Source organism: Argiope bruennichi, chromosome 11 (assembly GCF_947563725.1).
Source record: "Argiope bruennichi chromosome 11, qqArgBrue1.1, whole genome shotgun sequence".
In the NCBI taxonomy this organism is placed as follows: domain Eukaryota; kingdom Metazoa; phylum Arthropoda; class Arachnida; order Araneae; family Araneidae; genus Argiope; species Argiope bruennichi.
The window spans coordinates 90,314,124-90,333,659 of NC_079161.1; the positions used below are offsets into that span (position 1 = coordinate 90,314,124).

The 19,536-nt window shown below is 35.8% G+C and overlaps 1 protein-coding gene across 1 annotated transcript in view; it reads right to left on the reverse strand.

The window, feature by feature from the left end:
- LOC129956478 (uncharacterized) overlaps positions 1 to 19,536 on the reverse strand; it is a 70,193-nt gene that overhangs the window by 34,455 nt on the left and 16,202 nt on the right. The window lies entirely within an intron of this gene.

A 19,536-nucleotide genomic window follows, 5' to 3' on the forward strand; every position in this document is an offset into this window, starting at 1 on the left:
TTTGGCAGCTGAGCCATAAATGGGTGCCCCGTAGTCAAGCTTTGAGCGTATCAGTGATTTATATATCTTCATCAAAGAGGCTCTATCTGCTCCCCAAGAGGTGTTTGATAGGACTTTTATAATATTTAACGTTTGAAGGCATTTTCTTTTCAAGTTTTGAATATGAGAGCGAAATGTTAGTTTGTTATCTAATATCACGCCGAGAAACTTTTTCTCACTAACTGTGGGAATGACCGACTCATTCAGTCGGAGCTCTGGATCTGTATGAAGGCCACGTCGCTTGCAGAAGTGAACGCTAACTGTTTTCTGAGGAGAAAAAACAAACCCATTTTTCAAAGCCCAGTCTATCATATTGTTTATGGATGTTTGTAAATGTTTTTGAATGAAATCCAAACTTTCATTAGCACAATGGATCTGGATGTCATCGACATAAAGTGAAGTGTGTACAAATGGTGAGATTTTCGAAACAATCCCATTTATCTTAATTATAAACAGTAAAACACTTAGTACGCTACCTTGAGGAACACCTTCATGCTGAATGAAAGTATCTGATAAAATATCACCAACACGAATTTGAAAGATCCTTGTTCTCAAAAAGTTTTGTACAAAAATTGGTAGATTCCCTTTTAAATCAAAGTTAAATAAATCTTTCAAAATGCCATAACGCCAGGTACGGTCGTAGGCTTTATCCATATCAAAGAAAATAGATACAAGATGTTTTTTGCTTACAAAAGCTTCTCTGATAGCAGTCTCCAATTTTAGTAAATTATCTAATGTACTTCTCTTTTTGCGAAAACCGCTTTGGAAAGGGGAAATCCAGTTTTTCTCTTCTAAGACGTACATCAGTCTGTGACTTACCATACGTTCCATTAGTTTACTGAGGCAACTAGTAAGGGCTATTGGTCTGTAGTTAGAGGGATCTTGCCGATCTTTCCCAGGTTTGAGAATAGGAATTATTATTGCTTTTTGCCAATTGGTTGGGAAGACTCTTTCTATCCAAATTCTGTTAAATAAAGTTAAGAGTACCCGCAATGACGAATCACCTAGATGTTTCAGCATATCATAATGTATTCTATCAGGTCCCGGCGATGTAGAATGGGATTTTTTTAATGCATTTTTCAATTCATGAAATTTAAAAGTAGCATTATATTCCTCCCCATATGAAGGTAGAAAATCTAATGTTTGTTTCTCTGTCTGTTTTTTAAAAGCAATAAAATCTTCTGGATAAAATTCTTCACTCGATATGTTAGAAAGAGTTTGTCCAATTAGATTAGCAATTTCTTTTGCATTAGAAATTACTCGTCCGTTCAATTTTAAAAAGGATATTTTATCTGAATTTGAGTAACAGCCAAAAATCTTTATTTTGTCCCACATGATTTTAGAAGGTATTTGTCCTCGAATGGAATTGACATACGAATGAAAGGATTGCTCCTGACTAATGCGTCGGATTCTACGAAATTCAGATTTTGCTTTTTTAAATTTAATGAGATTTTGGATGGTAGGGTATCTCCTGAAGGTATTCCATGCTTTGTCTAGTGCTCTTTTACAGTTTTCACATTTGTCATTCCACCACGGTTTGCATAGCTTTGGTATTTTCCCCGATGTTTTGGGAATACTGAGATCTGCTGCTGCAATTATATGTTCGGTTACAAGCTTGACTGCCAAATCAATAGAAGTATCATCAATCATATCTGGTGTAAGTTGACATATTGAATTGAACAATGGCCAGTTTGCTTTACTAACATTATATCTCACAGGTCTTTTAGGAAATAAAAAATCATTGTGCATGTACGTCAGTACAATAGGAAAGTGATCGCTGTTGTATAAATTTGAGTCCACGGAAAATTTCCAGTAGGGTGCAAGGGAAGGAGAACAAAGTGCAAGATCAATCGTGTGGAATGTTTTGCTAGCTTGATGAAAGTGAGTGGGATTATTGTCATTAAGTATACAGAGACAATGATCATCAATCAGTTTTTCTATTTGCCTTCCTCTAGTATTGATATCATCATTATTCCAGATATGATTATGTCCGTTTAAATCACCTAGGAGAAAAAAAGGTTCTGGCAACTGTTCTATTAATTGATCCAAATGTCGTTGTTCAATATGTTCATTTGGGGGCAGATATAAATAGCAAATTGTTGTTAGAATTTTCAACTGAATTTGGACAGCAATTGCCTGTAAATTTGTGTCTAAAATAACTTCATTACTTGGCAAATGACTTAAAGTTAAAGATGCAACTCCTCCAGATGCTCTAGAATTTTGTTCATTATCTTTTCTTTGAAGAACATAGTTTTTAAGATTGGGAGAGACACGTGGAGTTAAATATGTTTCTTGTATCCCCAAGCAAACAGGTTGATATTTGTTAATAATAGATTTGATATCCTCTTTATGAGCTTGAAAACCATGGCAATTCCAAGAGACTAAATTAATATTTGTCATTTCGGTTTCCTGAAGAATTTAGATTTGAAAACTTTTGGCTTGGCTGTGCCAACTCTAGCTTCATCGCTCAGATCCATTTCGCTGAGAGATTCATCGGATGGATGAATTTCCAACTCAACTTCCTTACTGGATGTTGAGTTGAACGTTTGCTGGATGTTGAGTTGGACATCCTTATTGACGTTTATCTTTTCTTTCTGTTCATTTTCGTTTTGAATGGAAAGATTCTTCTTTTTCTTTTTATTTTGTGGAACAGTTTTTAAAGCTTTTTGGTTTTTTGTAATGTTTTTTTCTTTAATTATGGAAGACTTGTTAGATTTTACTATTTCAAGCCAATCTTTCAGTTTAATGGTAATATATTCCTCATTTGATGGAGAAGGGAAAGGCTTCGAGATTGTTTGTGATGGACTACTGTTTTCTTGAATTTGTATCGGTTCAGTTTGCATACTTGAACAAGTCGTCCTTTTTAAAGCTGTACTGTATGGGAGATTTTCTTTTGGAGTTCGACTTTCAACTATTTTCCTAGCTTCTGCAAAAGTGATATTTCTAGAAATTTTAATGGTCTGGATTTCCTTTTCAATCTTCCACTTGGGACAGGACTTAGAATAAGCAGGATGACTACCGTTGCAATTAACACATTTTTCGGGCTTTGTGCAAGGAGTGTCATCATGGCCAATTTCAGAACATTGTGGACAACGAGAGGAAGAAGCGCGGCAACTAGTTTTTGTATGTCCAAACCTCTGGCATTTAAAACAACGCACCGGGTTTGGCACAAAAGGACGTACATCGCAACTTATAAACCCAGCTGTTATCTTTCTGGGAAGTACATGAGTAGCAAATGTTAAAATAACATGCTTAGTTGGAATTATTTTACCATCTCTTTTTAATGTTATACGGCGTGCACTTGTTACTCTAAATGACTGCAGTTCAGAAACAAATTCTTCATCACTCACCATAATAAGGTCCATACTTGATATGACACCTCTGGTATAATTCAGAGTTTTATGACCAGATACTTCTATTGGGGCATCACCGAAATTCTTTATTGATAGAAGTTGCTCTGACTGTTTCGGCGTCGCAGACTCTATTAACAAATCTCCAGATCTAAGCTTCTTTACAGATGTGACGTTCCCAGTAGTACTTTGAATATATTTTTGTATCAAAAAAGGCGACATGTTTTTAAGTTTATCGTCTTTACCATGTATAACTAAAAATTTTGGAAAAAACTTCGTAAGCTCAGTTTGTGCAACGTTAATTGACTTATCGGAATCGGTTTGAGAAAAAAGACCCATGCAAAAAAGACAAAAGTTCAGGCCCGACGGCACCGCCCACCACGGAGCCCAACAAGGGATGGCAGCCACCGGCTCTAGACATTCCCAGCCTCGGCGCTTACCATGGTGCTAGCCAGAACCTATACGCTTAGAGTCACCCCCGGGGACAGTGACCACCCTTAACGCCAAGCCCAAGAAGTGACCCCTTCGCTTAATCCCCTTGAGCAGACCAGTCAAATGTCTGGGATACCAGCCGATTGATACATCAGGGACCGAAATGTACCACCCGCCTAAAGGGTCGCCACGCACGGCAAACACGTGGGGTTTTTGACTGTCCATGAGAAGCAAGAAGCAAACAGAGCGGCGACAGCTTCTCATGGAGAGCTCCCTCGCTTACCGTCGAGGGATGGAAGAATGAAAAAAACAGGAGGGGAAGGGGGGATTTAAAGAGAGAAAGGGATAAAGAAGAGTAAAGGGGTAGGGGAGAGTAGGAAGAGAGAAGAAAGAGTAAAGATCCCTGGGTACCTCGGGATTGGGACACCCGTACCCACCTAAAGAAGGTGGGCCCCTGAGGGGAATCCAAATGAGAGTTTTAACAATTGTATATGGGAAAGAATTCCCAAAAACACATTTGTAGGGATTAATACTTTGAAGATAGGAGTTATAGATGCTGGTATGTTTGTTTGTTTTTTGTTTTGCTTAATGTTAAAAGTTTTTGATATTGATAAATAAATGTAGCGTATAATTTTTTTTTTTTTTTTTTTTTTTTTTTTTTTTTTTGCGCAAGAGCCATAAATGGCTAAACTGCGCCATGCATATGGTCAAAAATAAAAATGAACGACATCAAATGCTGAAAAATCAACAGAAGTTTCAAAAATGTGCACTAAAAAACATGGTACGCATAATTGTTTAAAAAAAATTACAATGCAAGCAAGAAACAGAAATTATCAAATATACGGGAAAAAACGAAAAGCTTTCAAGAAATTAAAAACATTTGGATGGTGTATTTCATCCATCAAGTCACGCAAGGTAACAGATGATCAATTAAAAAAGTTTTGACGATGGGAATAAAAAAAAGGACATTCGATCAAAATATGTTTGACAGTAAAATTTGTATGACAAGTGGGACATACGGGCGCGCTACCTCCAAAAATGAGGTGCTTATGAGTGAAATGGTCCTTATGAGCGTATGTCCTATACGGAGGCGAGTCAATTTGACGTCGATCTCTCGTATAGGAAGAGCAGGCCACAATCCAATGAAAGATTTGATAGAATATAATTTATTATGGATATGCAGATCCCAGTTCCCCTGCCAAGTAGAAAAAAGATGTCTAAGTAATGTTTTCTTCGCATCACCATATGGTAATTGGTGTGATAAAGGTGAAGAAGCAGTTTTTGCGGCATAATCAGCCGCTTCATTGCCATATATTCCCACATGACTCGGAACAAAGCTAAAAATTATATTAAATCCTTTACTCTTGAGAAACTGCAGAATAGTCAGTATTTCCAAGGCAAATGAATGCAATCGATTGTCATAGTGGCATAGTGCTTCCAAAGCACTCGTGCTATCAGTGCATATAATAAAATTGCGTTCATTGGCAGATGAAATTTCCTGAAACGCACAAAGAATTGCCAACAACTCAGCAGTAAATACAGAACAAAAATTATGTAAACGATAGATAAGCGTCTTGGATGGAATAATAATGCCACAACCAACATATCCATCCGACTTCGAGCCATCTGTAAAAATTGGTATGAAAGCTGAATATTGACAACGATGATACAGAAATAGCTATTTGAAAACTACTGGCGCTATTGTGGATTTATCAAATCCAACAGAGGGATTCATAAAGGAAATTTATGGTATATCTCAAGGAAGAAACGACGTCAAATCGACCGACTTAAGAGAAATATTATCAAGTTCCAACTCTTGCAGAAATTCTTTGACCCTCTCGATGAAAGGGGGAATGTGAGAAGTGCGAGCAGCATAGAGTCTGCGAAGACTAACTGGAAGTTTCATTTGACTTATGCGACGATTCGGAACAGATGTTACTCTTAAAATATATAAGGATGGTCCTTTTTTACGTCTTAGATGAAGCGGTGCTCACTGCATTGATACTGAACTCTCCCCCGACCATATCTGATTGCCCAGCCATTTTGGCGAAACTTTTCAAGATCCATCTCGATTCACCGCATCAACTCCTCTACTGAGGTTATTGATGTGGCCAAAACCGTTTTAGACACTTTCGGACAGATCTAATCCTATTGCACTACTGGAAAAGACAACAACAACAGATGCAGCGGTAGCTGATGACATATATTATAAAGGCTCTCTGTGGGTGAAGTACGAAAAGCTCCTGAACATATTCGCAAGGCAGAATGGTGGCTGGTAACCAATCTTCGTGAAACAGATGAGCGAGCGGAACCATATACCATGCACACATAATCGAGTCGGGAAAGAATGACTGCCTCGTGAATACGGAGAAGAGAGGTTCTATCTGCTCCCCAAGAAGTTTTGGAGAGCACTTTTAGGATATTCAATGATTTTTCATATTTCTTCCATAAATATAAAGTATAAGAGAGAAAGGTGAGCTTTCGATCGAAAATGACTCCTAGGAAGCGTATTTCAGGTACTACTGGAATAGGAATATTGCGAACATGAACATTTGGATCTAAATGAATGCCCCGTTTCCTACGAAAGTGGATACACCGACTCTTTTTAGGAGAAATAGTGTATCCATTATTATCATACCAAACTATCAGCTTATTAATTGCATTCTGCAGCTGTCGTTCTATTAGAGGCATGTTACTTCCTTCGCGGGAGATATGCAAATCGTCAACATAGAGACTTCCATGAACAGAAGGTGACAAATGATTAAGAACCTGACTAAAATGAACGATAAAAAGTAACATTGAGGACGCTGCCCTGTGGAACGCCCTCAGATTGATTAAAATGACTAGAATAAAAATTTCCCATGCAAACTCGAAAAATTCGGCAAGATAAAAAGTTCTTTAAATATATGGGCATGTTTCCTATGAAACCAAGATTAAAAAGCGTAGAGAGAATGTCATAGCGCCATGCTCGATCATATGCCTTTTCGACGTCGAAGAAAACAGACACAAGGTGATTTCTCCGGACAAAAACATAACAATATGGGTTTCCAGGATAACGCTCTGCAAGCTTTGTTTCTCCAATTCATACACGAGGCGGCCATTGACCATACGCTCTAAGGTTTTGCACAAGCAGCTAGTCAAGGTTTGGTTTTGGTTTGGTTTTGTTTGGTTTATTGGCGCAAGAGCCATATCTGGCTATACACAGCTAGTCAAGGCTATTGGCCTGTTGTTCAGAGGATTTGATGAATCTTTATCTGATTTTAGTATAGGAATCACAATCGTTTCATACCATTGAGAAGAATACTTCTGTTCAGTCCAAATTCTGTTAAATAAATTCAACAGATTGGAAAGGGAAGTGATATTCAAATGACGAAGCATGTTGTATGCAATTCCATCTGGCCCAGGACTGGTGTCATATGCTCGAGACAAAGCGGATTTCACCTCATACATCTATGTATTAAATGCATTTGTTCCACGCGACGTTTAATCGCTATAAAATTAGAGCTCTAAGAATTAGATGAGGAAACTTCTTCAAATGCTTGTCCAAGAATATTGGCTATGTCTAATGGAGCAGTATATTTAGTATTTCCTGTTTTTAAAATAGGAAAGCGAAATTTCCGATAAATTCCATTAGCAACCTTGACTTTGCCCCACAATTGCTTAGTGGATGTAGAGGACGTAATAGAAGACACAAAATTTATCCAGGATTCCCTCTGGCTACGTCGACGAATACGACGAGCAATGGCCTTGGCATGTTTAAACGCGATAAAATTTTCAGTCGTTGGACATTTTCTAAAAATGTTCCACAATTTCTTTTCCCTCCCTCGACTGCCGCGACAAGCCTCATTCCACCACGGCCTACGAAAATTTCGTAGGCGTGGAGAAATCTTTGGAATGGTATTACTAGCGGCATTTATAATTATGTCAACGACGTATTGTGCTGCTTCCGTTATGTCTGTAGTGTTGACCATGGTCTCAGTGATATCGACAAGTTGTGAGAATAAATTCCAATCTGCCCACTGGAACAGAAAACGCGGAGGACAAGGAGTCGCACCGCTATTGTCAGCATGGAAGATTATTAAGGGAAAGTGATCGCTGTTGTACAAATCCTCTACAACTGTCAAATTTAACAATGGTAGTATTTCAGGAGAGCAAAGGGCCAGATCGATACTATGGAAGGTACGTGTGGGTTCATGAAAATGCGTTTTTTCATCATTATTGTGCAGACAGACAGTTATTATTAATAATCTGTCCGATCTGTCGCCCACGAGAATTTGTATTGTCCGAACCCAACAAGTTACTATGTCTGTTAAAATCGCCGATTATTAGAAAAGGGGAAGGAAGCTGATCTATTAAACTGTCAAGATCCTGTTGGCAAATAGTAGCGTGGGGCGGTAGATAGAGGCAACAGACTGTGACCAAGGCTCGAGTCACGTCGTACAGTCACGGCCTGCAGAGAAGTGCGTAGAGATAGCTGTGTGCTTGGATATAAGTTACTGTCTGTCCACGACAAGAACACTGCCAGACAATCGTCTATATTAACTGCATTTCATTATTTAATAATTTTTTTGTCTCTTAAATTTTGACATCCTTTAAAATGCCTTTTCGATTTAAGAAAGGAGAGACTTTAATATCACAGGCACGTTAAATTGTGCATGTTGCAGAGTTTTACTCCGAAGAAGCTGCAGCAAAATCTTTGAAAGTTCCTCTTCCACAAACGATGAAAAGAGCTGGTCTGGCGACTGGAGTGTCGGAATTCACTATTAGGAAAATTAAAAATGAAGTTTCGACACTGGACGAAACGGAAGTTTTGAGTACACCTGGAAAGCACCGTAAAAGGCCTATTCACCGAAACTGTGAAATTGACGACTTCGACAAATGTGTAATTCTGCAATTAATTCAAGATTTTTACGTCCAGCAAAAGAAAGTACCTTCTTTAAGAAAATTGAGAGAGAAATAGAATTTTCATTGGAATAAGGAATCATTGAGGAAAGTTTTACATTCAATGAATTTTCGCTGGAAGAAATGCGAGAATAAAAGAAAATTTCTCATCGGAAGACCCGATAGCGTTTTGGAGGAATAAATACTTGCGAAAAATGAGGCAGTACAGAAAAAGTAAATGCCATATAGTTTTTATTGATGAAACGCGAGTCAACAGTAATCTAATATTTAGAAAATGCTGGCAAAGTGATACAATTTCAGGAGCCGAAATAAATATAAATTCAAAAAATCGATTGATCGTTGTGCATGTTGGCTCGTGCACGGGATTTATTCCTGGCTCTCAATTAATTTACAAAGCGTCAACTAAGACCGGTGATTATTATGGCCAAATGAATTATGAAAATTTTGAGAAATAGCTGTTAGAAAAACTCTTTCCTTATTTGTCATTTGTAACCAAAAAGTGTCGTGTGCATGGACAATGCTCCATATCACAAAAGTTGCAAATCCAACACCTACCAAATACAGTATGAAGAAAGAAATGACCGATTGGCTAATTAATAACGGAATAGAATGCGATATGAAAATGAGGAAAGCGGAACTGTATTCGCTAATTGATATAAATCGCCCTAAAGAAATCATATATATAATTGACAGCATAATAAAAGAAAATGGGCATTATGTCTTGCGACTCCCCCTCTACCATTGCGATTTAAACGCTATTGAATACGTTTGGTCTTCAGTTAAAAGACTCATCAAGAGAGAAATGTAACAGGAGATTTAAGTTTAGAAAACCTACAGAATCTGTTGTGCGAAGCTATGGACGGAGTGTCTTCCAAGGAATCAGTTATTTTCAATATTTCGAGCATGCAAATGATTTTCAACTTAGTGAATTATTTTTTGAATTTGTTTTCAAAAATTAAATGCAATAATACCAAATATCGCCAGTTTGGCGCTAAACGTGCCAACGTTAGAAACTTGAATTAATTTCTACCTCTGCAAAATGAACTATTAGCGCCTACCGTAAACATAGACGATTGTCTGGAAGTGTTTTTGTCGTGGACACACAGTCAATTTCAAAATACAGACACCCCCTGAATGATTTGTTCCAGTGTCTATGTCTCTACGAACGCAATTATAACCGCGCAGTTTAATATAATTATCAGATTTCAAGAAAGTTTCCTGAAGACAGAGACAAAAAGTATGATATTTGTTAATGATGGACTTGATGTCTTGCAATTTAGACCGAAGGCCACGACAATCCCAAGAGAGAAAAGTGAAAGAAAAGAAGAAATTAAGAAAATTGAGCTGCTGAAGAGTTAATAGGAACATGTGGTGGAGTTGGAGAAATTTCGCAACTCATTTGTAAATCTTCATCCTCATCGGATGGATGGAGTGAAAGGTTGTCGGGACTTTGGGGCACACCACTGAATATAGACGGGAAGTCTTTATGGGCTGTACCCTGTGTCGCAAGCCCCAAAGCGACGGAATTTTTAATTGATTTTTTAAACTTTGATGCAATATCTGTCTTTGACAATCCACGTTTCGAAAGCTTCAGTTTTAAAGAATTTTGAGATTTAGAATTTAAGTTTGTTCTTTCTGGTTTTGATGCTTCTGGAATGCTTGTTACCGACAAATCCGATTCAGAATCAGAAGTTTTTAAACGAAGTGGCTGTGAATTTTTGGTTTTAGATTTAGAAATACTTTTAGCTACAGAAGCGTAGCTAGTTCCATCTGTTGGTGTTTTATCTAAAACTTTTAAGTCATACTTCGGAATAAGATATCTGTTCTTTAATTTTTGCTGCAGTGATTTTTTTTTTCGAGTTGCCAGCGTTGACATAACCGGGAATAGACAGTATAGTTGCCATTGCAATTTATACACTTCTGTTGTGCTGTACATTGTTTGCTAACATGGCCCTTTTCTGCGCAACGGGCACAAGTGAGCGTCCCGCGGCAGTCAGTTTGCGAGTGTCCAAATCGCTGGCACTTAAAGCATCTCAAAGGATTTGGAATGTAGGGAGCCATATTCATCTCGTATTTTTCAAAATTGCGCTGGGAAGCTAGATGGAGCATATAAAACTATGACTGAACTGATGTTTTCTGTTCTGTGTTTTTAAGTAAAGAGTGCTTATGATGCAAATAATACTTTATACGTAGCAGGCATTTCTGTCACATATGATGCAACATATGTAACACGTGTATACTTAGATCGCTTTTAGGAGTTAAAATCCTGATTGATATATTAATCGGCTATGTTGTTGATCTTGAAATCATGTATTAAGTATGCCAACTTTGTTCAAATGCCTCTAATGAATTTGGGGAACATCTGGTATGGAGAGCATAAAAATGAAATATAAATCATACGGGATTGTAAGGATTATATTCCATGGAGTTAAAGGCTGTAAAAATGTGTGGATTCTAAATTCTTGGGATTCAGATATACCACTGTTTTACCTGATAGGACATATCAACAACTTGAAAGTTTAACCCTTTCGCGCCGACTGTCACCTGTACGTGCCAGCAAGAAACGCACTCACTTCCCGGCCGACACGCCGGCGTGCAAGAGCGTTTTCTCGTTCACCCCCGGCCGTCACCCATTAGTGCCAGTGTCCTGGAACGTTTTAAAAACTAAAATTTTTGCCAGAAGATGGCATTATATGTCCATATGGTTTCAGATACATGTAGATTTGACCTTCTACTCAAAATGAGAGTAGTATGACTCACATGCACGTGGTTTTTAGGGGGAAGGAATGAAGGAGAAAGGAATGTTTCCGAATGGCGTGAATTATGACGGCTCTTTCAATTCGCACGTGGTATTTGTTTACAGTAAGCAGGGGAAGTTTTTTTTTTTCGCTACAGCGTTGGGTATTTCGATTTGAGGTCCAGTTTTTAGTGGATAGTTAGATCTTGTAGACGTGAATTTTTTCTCTTTTTACCGTTAGAATGTCGAAGCGTCGAAAAATTTTAACTGAGCTTGAAATAGCGGAAATGATGCAAAATATTTCAGATATTGATTCTGAAACAGATTCGGATAGTGACAGTGATAGTGACACTATAATATATTCTGATCATAAAGAATCTAGCGAATCTTGTGATGATGAGGACATTACTGATATCTGTATGCCGAGTACATTGAAAGCAAGTACTTCTCCATGGTCATCCACAGTAGAAAATTTAACACAATTACCATTCAAAGCAGTGCCTGGACTAAAAGTGGATGATTCGGTTGCAGAAGAAATTGATTTCTTTAGGCATTATTTCGATGATACAGTAATGAAATTAATTACGGAACAGACCAATCTGTATCAGAGAAGTATATATCCTGAGGATGCATCTGGTGCACGTTCTTCGAACTATTTACCTGTCACAGAGGAAGAAATGTTTGTTTTCTTTGCTCTTACAATTTTGATGGGCATTATAAAAAAACCCAAAATCAAAATGTACTTCTCAACGAATCCCATGCTTGCAACGCCATTTTTTAATAGCGTAATGAGTCGTGATCGATACGTTGCAATTCTTCGATGTTTGCATTTTGCCAGCAGCGATGCCAAAAAAATCGGAAAGCTTCAACCAGTTTTAGATAAAATAATTGAAAATTTCAAGTCCGCTTACACCCCTGAAAGGAATATATCAATAGATGAAAGTTTATTATTGTGGAAAGGAAGACTTGGATTTCGCCAATACGTCCCTGCTAAACGATCTCGATATGGAATTAAACTCTATAAATTATGCGAATCTAAATCAGGATATATATATACAATTTTATTATTTATACGGGGAAGGATACAGTGTTAAAGGAAACTTTAGGATTATATGGGGAAAGAGTTGTGAAATCTCTACTTGAAGAACTTTCTGGTCAAGGGTACCATTTATATATTGATCGTTTTTTTATGTCTCCATCATTAGCGGATGAACTCTTCGGACTACAAACAAATACTTGTGGGACTGTAATGAGGAGAAGGAAAGGAATGCCTGAAAATTTTCCGCCGCCCAAAATGAAAATCGGTGAGATGTTGGTTTTGCAGAAAAAGAACATGAAAACTGCTTTCAAAGATAGACGAGAAGTGCTAGTGATATCAACTATGCATGATGCAAAATTGCTTGATACTGGTAAAAAAGATCGCGCAACATCTAATCCCATAATGAAGCCAGAGTGTATCGTAGAATACAACAAAAATATGGGAGGGATAGACTTAAGCGATGCCGTCATAATTCAGTATCCATCTTTCAGGAAAACTGTTAAATGGTATAAGAAACTTTTCTTTAATATCATGGATATGGCTGTATTTAATGCCAATATTCTTTTCAACAAAAAAAGTAAGAACAATCTTCCTCTCCTTAATTATCGCCTTAATTTAGTTAATCAAATTATTTCTCAGTATTCCTCTAAAATCCCCAAAGTTAATGTCATACCAAAATCAGCAGAATCATTAAATCCACTCCGATTAACTGAAAGACATTTCCCAAAACTTTGTTCAAAAGAAACGGGTGAGAAAGTGAGACGACGATGCTTCGTTTGTTCACATTCCCGGAAAAATCCTCCAAAACGGCAAATGAGTTATTATGAGTGCAAGGACTGTAACGTAGGACTGTGTGTAGATCCCTGTTTTCAAATTTTTCATACGAAAAAAGAATTTTAAGTCATATATTTAGTTTTGAGATATATGATGTTAAAAGTTATTAAATGGTAAGTACATAGTGAAAATAAAATGTGTAAAATATATATTTAAACAAGAAATAACTTAAATAAATAAAGTATCTATAGAAATAAATATGAAGCATATGCCATTTAAATATTCTACAGAATATTATTAAACAACGCGTTGATATTTCGGTAATTTCATGGATTTAGGCTTAACAGTGAAAAACCCTCCGGCCGTGGACAGACACTCGCGAGAGAGACTGCCGGCCTCAGCGATAAGCGCGCGTTTGCGCTTCGCGTCGCGAAAGGGTTAAAAGTTAATGGTAAAAATATTGAGACCTTCAAGGAAGAGTATATAAATCATAAGCAAACGCGTAGGGTCAGCTTTGCGAAAACCAGTGAAAGAGTGGCGAGCTCGAAACGCAACATGAGGTGGTAAAAATATGGAAGTTTGAACCACAATATCTTGAAAAAACATTTGCTACGTATTATCAACGAGCAATTTTATACCCTAAAAGTAATGAGAAGGCGATGAAAACTGCAACTTATTCTTACACTTTTCCATGGCATGTCAACAGATTCAAAAAAACGAGTATACTTAATGTCCAAAGGCCAAGGCTCTTGCAGCTTTTATAATTCTACAATTGCTAAATCCATAAAACCAGGAAATCACAAAACAAATGTGAAAAACTCCAATGAACGAAAAACATCCGAGTAAGATTTCCCTGTCTATATCAGACTTGTATAAAATGAATTGTTGGAAAAATGTCTTCATTGTCATACTCAAAATTCAAATGAAAGTTCCGATATTATGATACGTCGAAATGTCCCAAAGAAATATTCTTTCATAAACAACGTGTCAGCAACTCTGTGGCCCATTTAATATATAATCTTCAAAGTAGTTTCATAAAATAATTATCGGAAAGAAATCAGAAACGATCGGCGAAGAAAAAAAGAAAACATGCCTGGATATTCCTCTTTAAAAAAATTAATTTAAGAAATGAATTTTATGAGTGAAAAGGAGCAGTTTAGAAGAAATATCAAAACTTGCAGCAATGGATGGATTTTTTATTAATAGTATTACAAATAGCTCATTCATACGAGAGTCTCTTCAATAACAAGGATATTCATTACCAAGAAACAACTCGAGTAATGGATCTCATTCGTGCGTTTTATGACAATGCTAAACGTAAAACTATTATTATATTAGATTCAATAAAAAAAGAATAGGTTTGGTTTGGTGGTGTATATTGGCACAAAAGCCATATATGGCCAAAAAAAAAAAAAAGAACAGGAAAAAATTCTCTATAACTTTAGACCAGTGGACTAGCAAAAGAAATCATAGATATTTAAACATTAATGTACACCACTTGGCAGAAGATTTCAATTTGGGATTAGTGCCAATAGCTGGTTCATGTGATGCTCAGAGAACATTAAAATTGGTATCTGAAATTTCAACTTGAATCTAGAAACTGACACAGTTGCATCAACAAAAGATGTTATTGCAGTTATGAAAAAAAATTGCATATTATCATTACAATTAATCAACTATGCTATTCACGCGTATCCATTTAGCAGTTATTGATGTGTTAGATAAACGTAGAAAAATGGCTGAAGCTGAAGCCGAAATAAATGTTTCAAGTGAGTGAGGTTTTATGGCGCAAAAACCAATTTTGGTTATGCTGCGCCAAACATGGTGTATATCAAGCACGAACGGTGGATTAAAACTCTTATAACTGGATTTATAAAAATGGTAAAATGATTCAAATGCGATTCGTTTCTAAAACAAAGCTACAATGAAAGATTAGCAAAGATTATTAATCTGAAATACACAATAAAAATATTCAAGAAATGGTAAAAGATTGTGACATATGTAATGATCTCTTGACAAATACCAATGTTGTTTGCAACAGTTAAAATCCAAATACTAAAAATTAATGTTAGCTTTTTTTTCTTGTATGGATGCTTGGTATATTTCTTTTTAAAAGCTGGGTAAAAGCGTGGATTAATAATTGTTGATGGCTGCCGTCTCTAGACATTTATCATGTCTTCGTCAATGGTTTCTTCGGGATCATAATCAATGAAATCATCCGATACTGCATCATCAGGAAGTAAATTATTAGTTAATATGGATACTGTCAGTGGATTGGTTGAACATGATAGTTCGGTTGTATCTTGAACAAATGTGTTTGAATCTCTAAAAACATTTTCATTAGAATCAATGCTGTTATATTGCATCGCTTTTTTCTTTTTTGGTGGCCGTGTGACATTACAAATTTTGTCATTAGTGAGAGTTGAAACAGAGATTTTAGATGCATAGAACAAGCTCGTAAAACTTAAAGGTGGCAGACACAGTTTTTTTGCTTCTGCATACGAAATATTTTTTTAATGATTTCAGCTTCTGAATTTGTTTTTCCTCTTGCCAAGCAGGACAAACCTTTGAATTTGATTCATGCGGCTGCGGACAATTCGCACATTTCGGCTCTGAATGACAATCAGTAGAAGAATGCCCAACTGATCCACACCTAGAACACACAAAATTTCCGCGACAGGCAGCTTTTGAATGACTAAACCGTTGGCATTTATAACATCTAATCGGGTTAGGAATAAAAGGCCGTACACGACAATACAAGTAACCAGCTTTAACTGATTTGGGCAGTTCAGTTTTATTGAAAGTTAAGATTATGTTATTAGTTGGTTGCAATTCTGAACTCATCTTCACAAAAATATGACGGACATAAATAACGTCCTGATCACAGAAACCTAATATATCCGATTCTTAAGTATTGAACAACCCAGGCTCAAAGATAACACCTCGAACAGAATTTAGTTTTGGGGGGTGTTACAGATATTGGAATGTCAAGAATGTTTTAGCAATAAGAAAAGACTTTGTTTGCATCGAAGACAAAGTTTCAATTAAGAAATCACCCGATTTTAATTTTTTAATTGATTTTGGTTCTCCATCAATGCCTGTAATATTTTGTAGACTGCAAAAGGTGAAAGAGAAGTAATGTTTTTCGATTTATCAAGACAAGATAAAAAAATCTTACGAATTTACTAAAACAGTCTATGTTGCTTGCTCCTTTCCAGATTAGAATTTACCACACACCAGAAAAATTTTGACAAGACCCCATGCACAGAAATGATAAAATTCAGGCCCTGACGGCACCGCCCATCACGGAGCCCAACAAGGGAATTCAGCCACCGGCACTGAACATCCCCAGCCTCGGCACTTACCTTGATGCTAGCCAATGCCTAGGAGTCATCTCCAAGAACGTTGACCACCCTTAACGCCAAGTCCCAGAGAATGACCCTCTCGCTTGATCCCAAGCAGACTAGCCACTTAAGTTACTAGCTACCAGCCGATTGATGCACAGGGGACTACAGTGCACCAACCGTCTTTCTAATGGGTCGCCACGCACAGCCAACACGTGGGGGTTTAGGCTGTCCATGAGAAGCAAGAAGCAAACAGAGCGACGATAGTTTCTCATGGAGAGCTCCCTAGCTTGCCGTCGAGGGATGGAAAGATCAAGCAAACAGCAGAAGGCGTAGAGGAGAGTAAGCATGAAGGGAGTAAAGATCCCTGGGTACCTCGGGATTGGGACACCCGTACTCACCTATAGTAGATGAGCCGCTGAGGGGAAATATTTCAAGTGAGGAATCGGAAGATGAAGACGAATATAATGATTATGAAAGTTCTCTTTATTATGTCTGTAACCGAGAACATTCTATTCCTATTTTGCCTGACAGTTATAAACAACCAGTTTCACAAATTAGAAAAAGTTTTACATTCTTTAGAAAATCTCCAATAAAAAACACCATTCTTCAAAATTTTATTTAGGAAAAAAAAGGAAAGGAATTAAATTTAATTCTTGACTGCAAAACAAGATGGAATTTATATGGAGGACATAATTGGAAGATTTCTGGCAGTAAAAGATTGTTTTTTTATTATTATTTCATCTTATATGTGGGATGAAGCTGAATATCCTAAATTTTTAGGTCTTGGAGAAAATAAAATTAGTGAATATAATAGAATATAAATAGAGTAGAATAGAAATATCATTTGAAATTTTTGTTTCAGTTTTTCTTACTTTGTGTAAGTAATATGTATATGTAATCCTTAACTGTTTTTTTTTAATTTTGACTTTGATATTTATTTCAGTTTTTTTTTTTTTTTTGTTATTTTATATAAATTAAAAAAAATATTTTCCCTATTCTATTTTTTTTTTGACAAAAATTCGAAAACTGGTTAAAGCCAGTTTTTTGGAAATATTGAATTTGAAAACCGATTTTAGTATAAACCTTAACGAATACAGAGAATTGAATTTATAAACAATCCATTAATTATCCAACTATTAATATATGAAAGCCAAAATATCAAATCAGAGTGATAATGATTCTAAAGCAAAAGTAAAATAAGATAGTAATGATATTATGTTCAGAAATTTCTAACACAAACTAGATGGCTAAGTTACAAAGTGCTAAATCCAAAAACAACAAAAGACTACTTTTAAAAATTTAAAAACATCTCGATGTTGTTTCAACCCACCTAAAAAAAAATTATGGACGATGAATGATACTTGGGCGTTTGCCAACGATTAAAAATTAAAAGATCATTGAGAGTCTCTAAAGTGTAATTCACAATAAACATGATACTTGATATACAATAAGTGCCCTCATACATTCATTTCACGAAATATTTTCCATCATTTCTTCATAACTTTTTTCCCTAAGAGAAAAAAAAATTCGAAATACGAAAAAAATTTATTCTAAAATTAAACTCCTAATATTTTTTTTTTTTTTTTTTTTCATTTTTATGGTCATTTTGTAGTTTTGTGCTTTTCTATTTTAATCAAAACTCAAAAGAGCTCTTCTTTTCCGAAGTTTAGTATAGTCACAGCTAACAATTTAATGATGAATTCGAGATTTTTCATATAAGCCAGTTGCTTAGTTAAATTTTAAAATACAAGCTCTCCTTTAATAACAGAACACGAAAGTTCCATATTTGTCAGCACAAAAGTCGAGTTTCTTCAGAGGTAAAACTTTGTTGAAACATGAAAAAACTTGGCCTTCAGATTTTCAAGAATATTCGCTTTTAATTGTATCGTGCCTTACATGTACAAATGAAAACGATTACTATAACTTAAATAAACCGTTAGGTGGGTAAAATTTGGTGAATTGGCCCCATAAGATAATTTACAAATAGGTATGATATTTTGGAATGGTTCGGTTAGCTTAGGTTGTTTAAGTTTAAGGTCGGTTTCAAGTTAGGTTGTTAAGGTCGGAAAAATCCAATGCATACGAAAAAGTAGTAATAACAGAATATGTATAAAAAGTCAAATTTCGAAAATCAACGTATGTATAAAAATTGGGACCATAACAAATGTATACTCTTCAGATTTTCTAAAACAAACGTCAAACACCATAAAATTGAAAATTTTAAGAAATTGAGAAAGCAAAACTCAATAGAATGTAAAAAAACAATAGTATGTAAAAAAATTTTAAATGTTAGGGTGAGGACTTTCACCTATAAGTCTCGCAACTCGCAGGATAATAAATTAAAAAATCTTAAGCGATGATTAAAATCAGGGTATTCTCTCAAAACCTTTCGGATTGTCAAAATTAATGACATTTTGCACATGAAGGGCATTGCTCTTAATATTTTGGAATGAATATATATTCAGGAGCTAATAGCTTTCCTAAAGACATATCCACTTACACTAATTGTAATAAGAAATTAAAATAAAAATTATTAAAAAGAATTTTCAACAAAAGTATTATTCGTTCTGAATTTAAAAAGAAAAAAAAATTTAACTATTACCTTTAAAACACTTGCTGGTTGCCAAGCACAACTATATTAAAAATAATTATTTGTCCAACTAATAAAAATGTTTTCCAATAAAAAAAACAGAAATCAATGAGAAAATAGCACATTAAGCAATAATTATTTCCAATTGTTTCGTAACTACTAAACATTCTTTTCTAGTTTAGAAGGTTTAAAAATCAAAATTAGCAATTACTATTTCATCGCTGATAAAAACAATTTTGGTAATTTTAGAATAATATTATTAATGCCAATTCAAAATATTTGAGTAGAAGCCATTAATATCAACTCTATATCGTGACATTCTACAC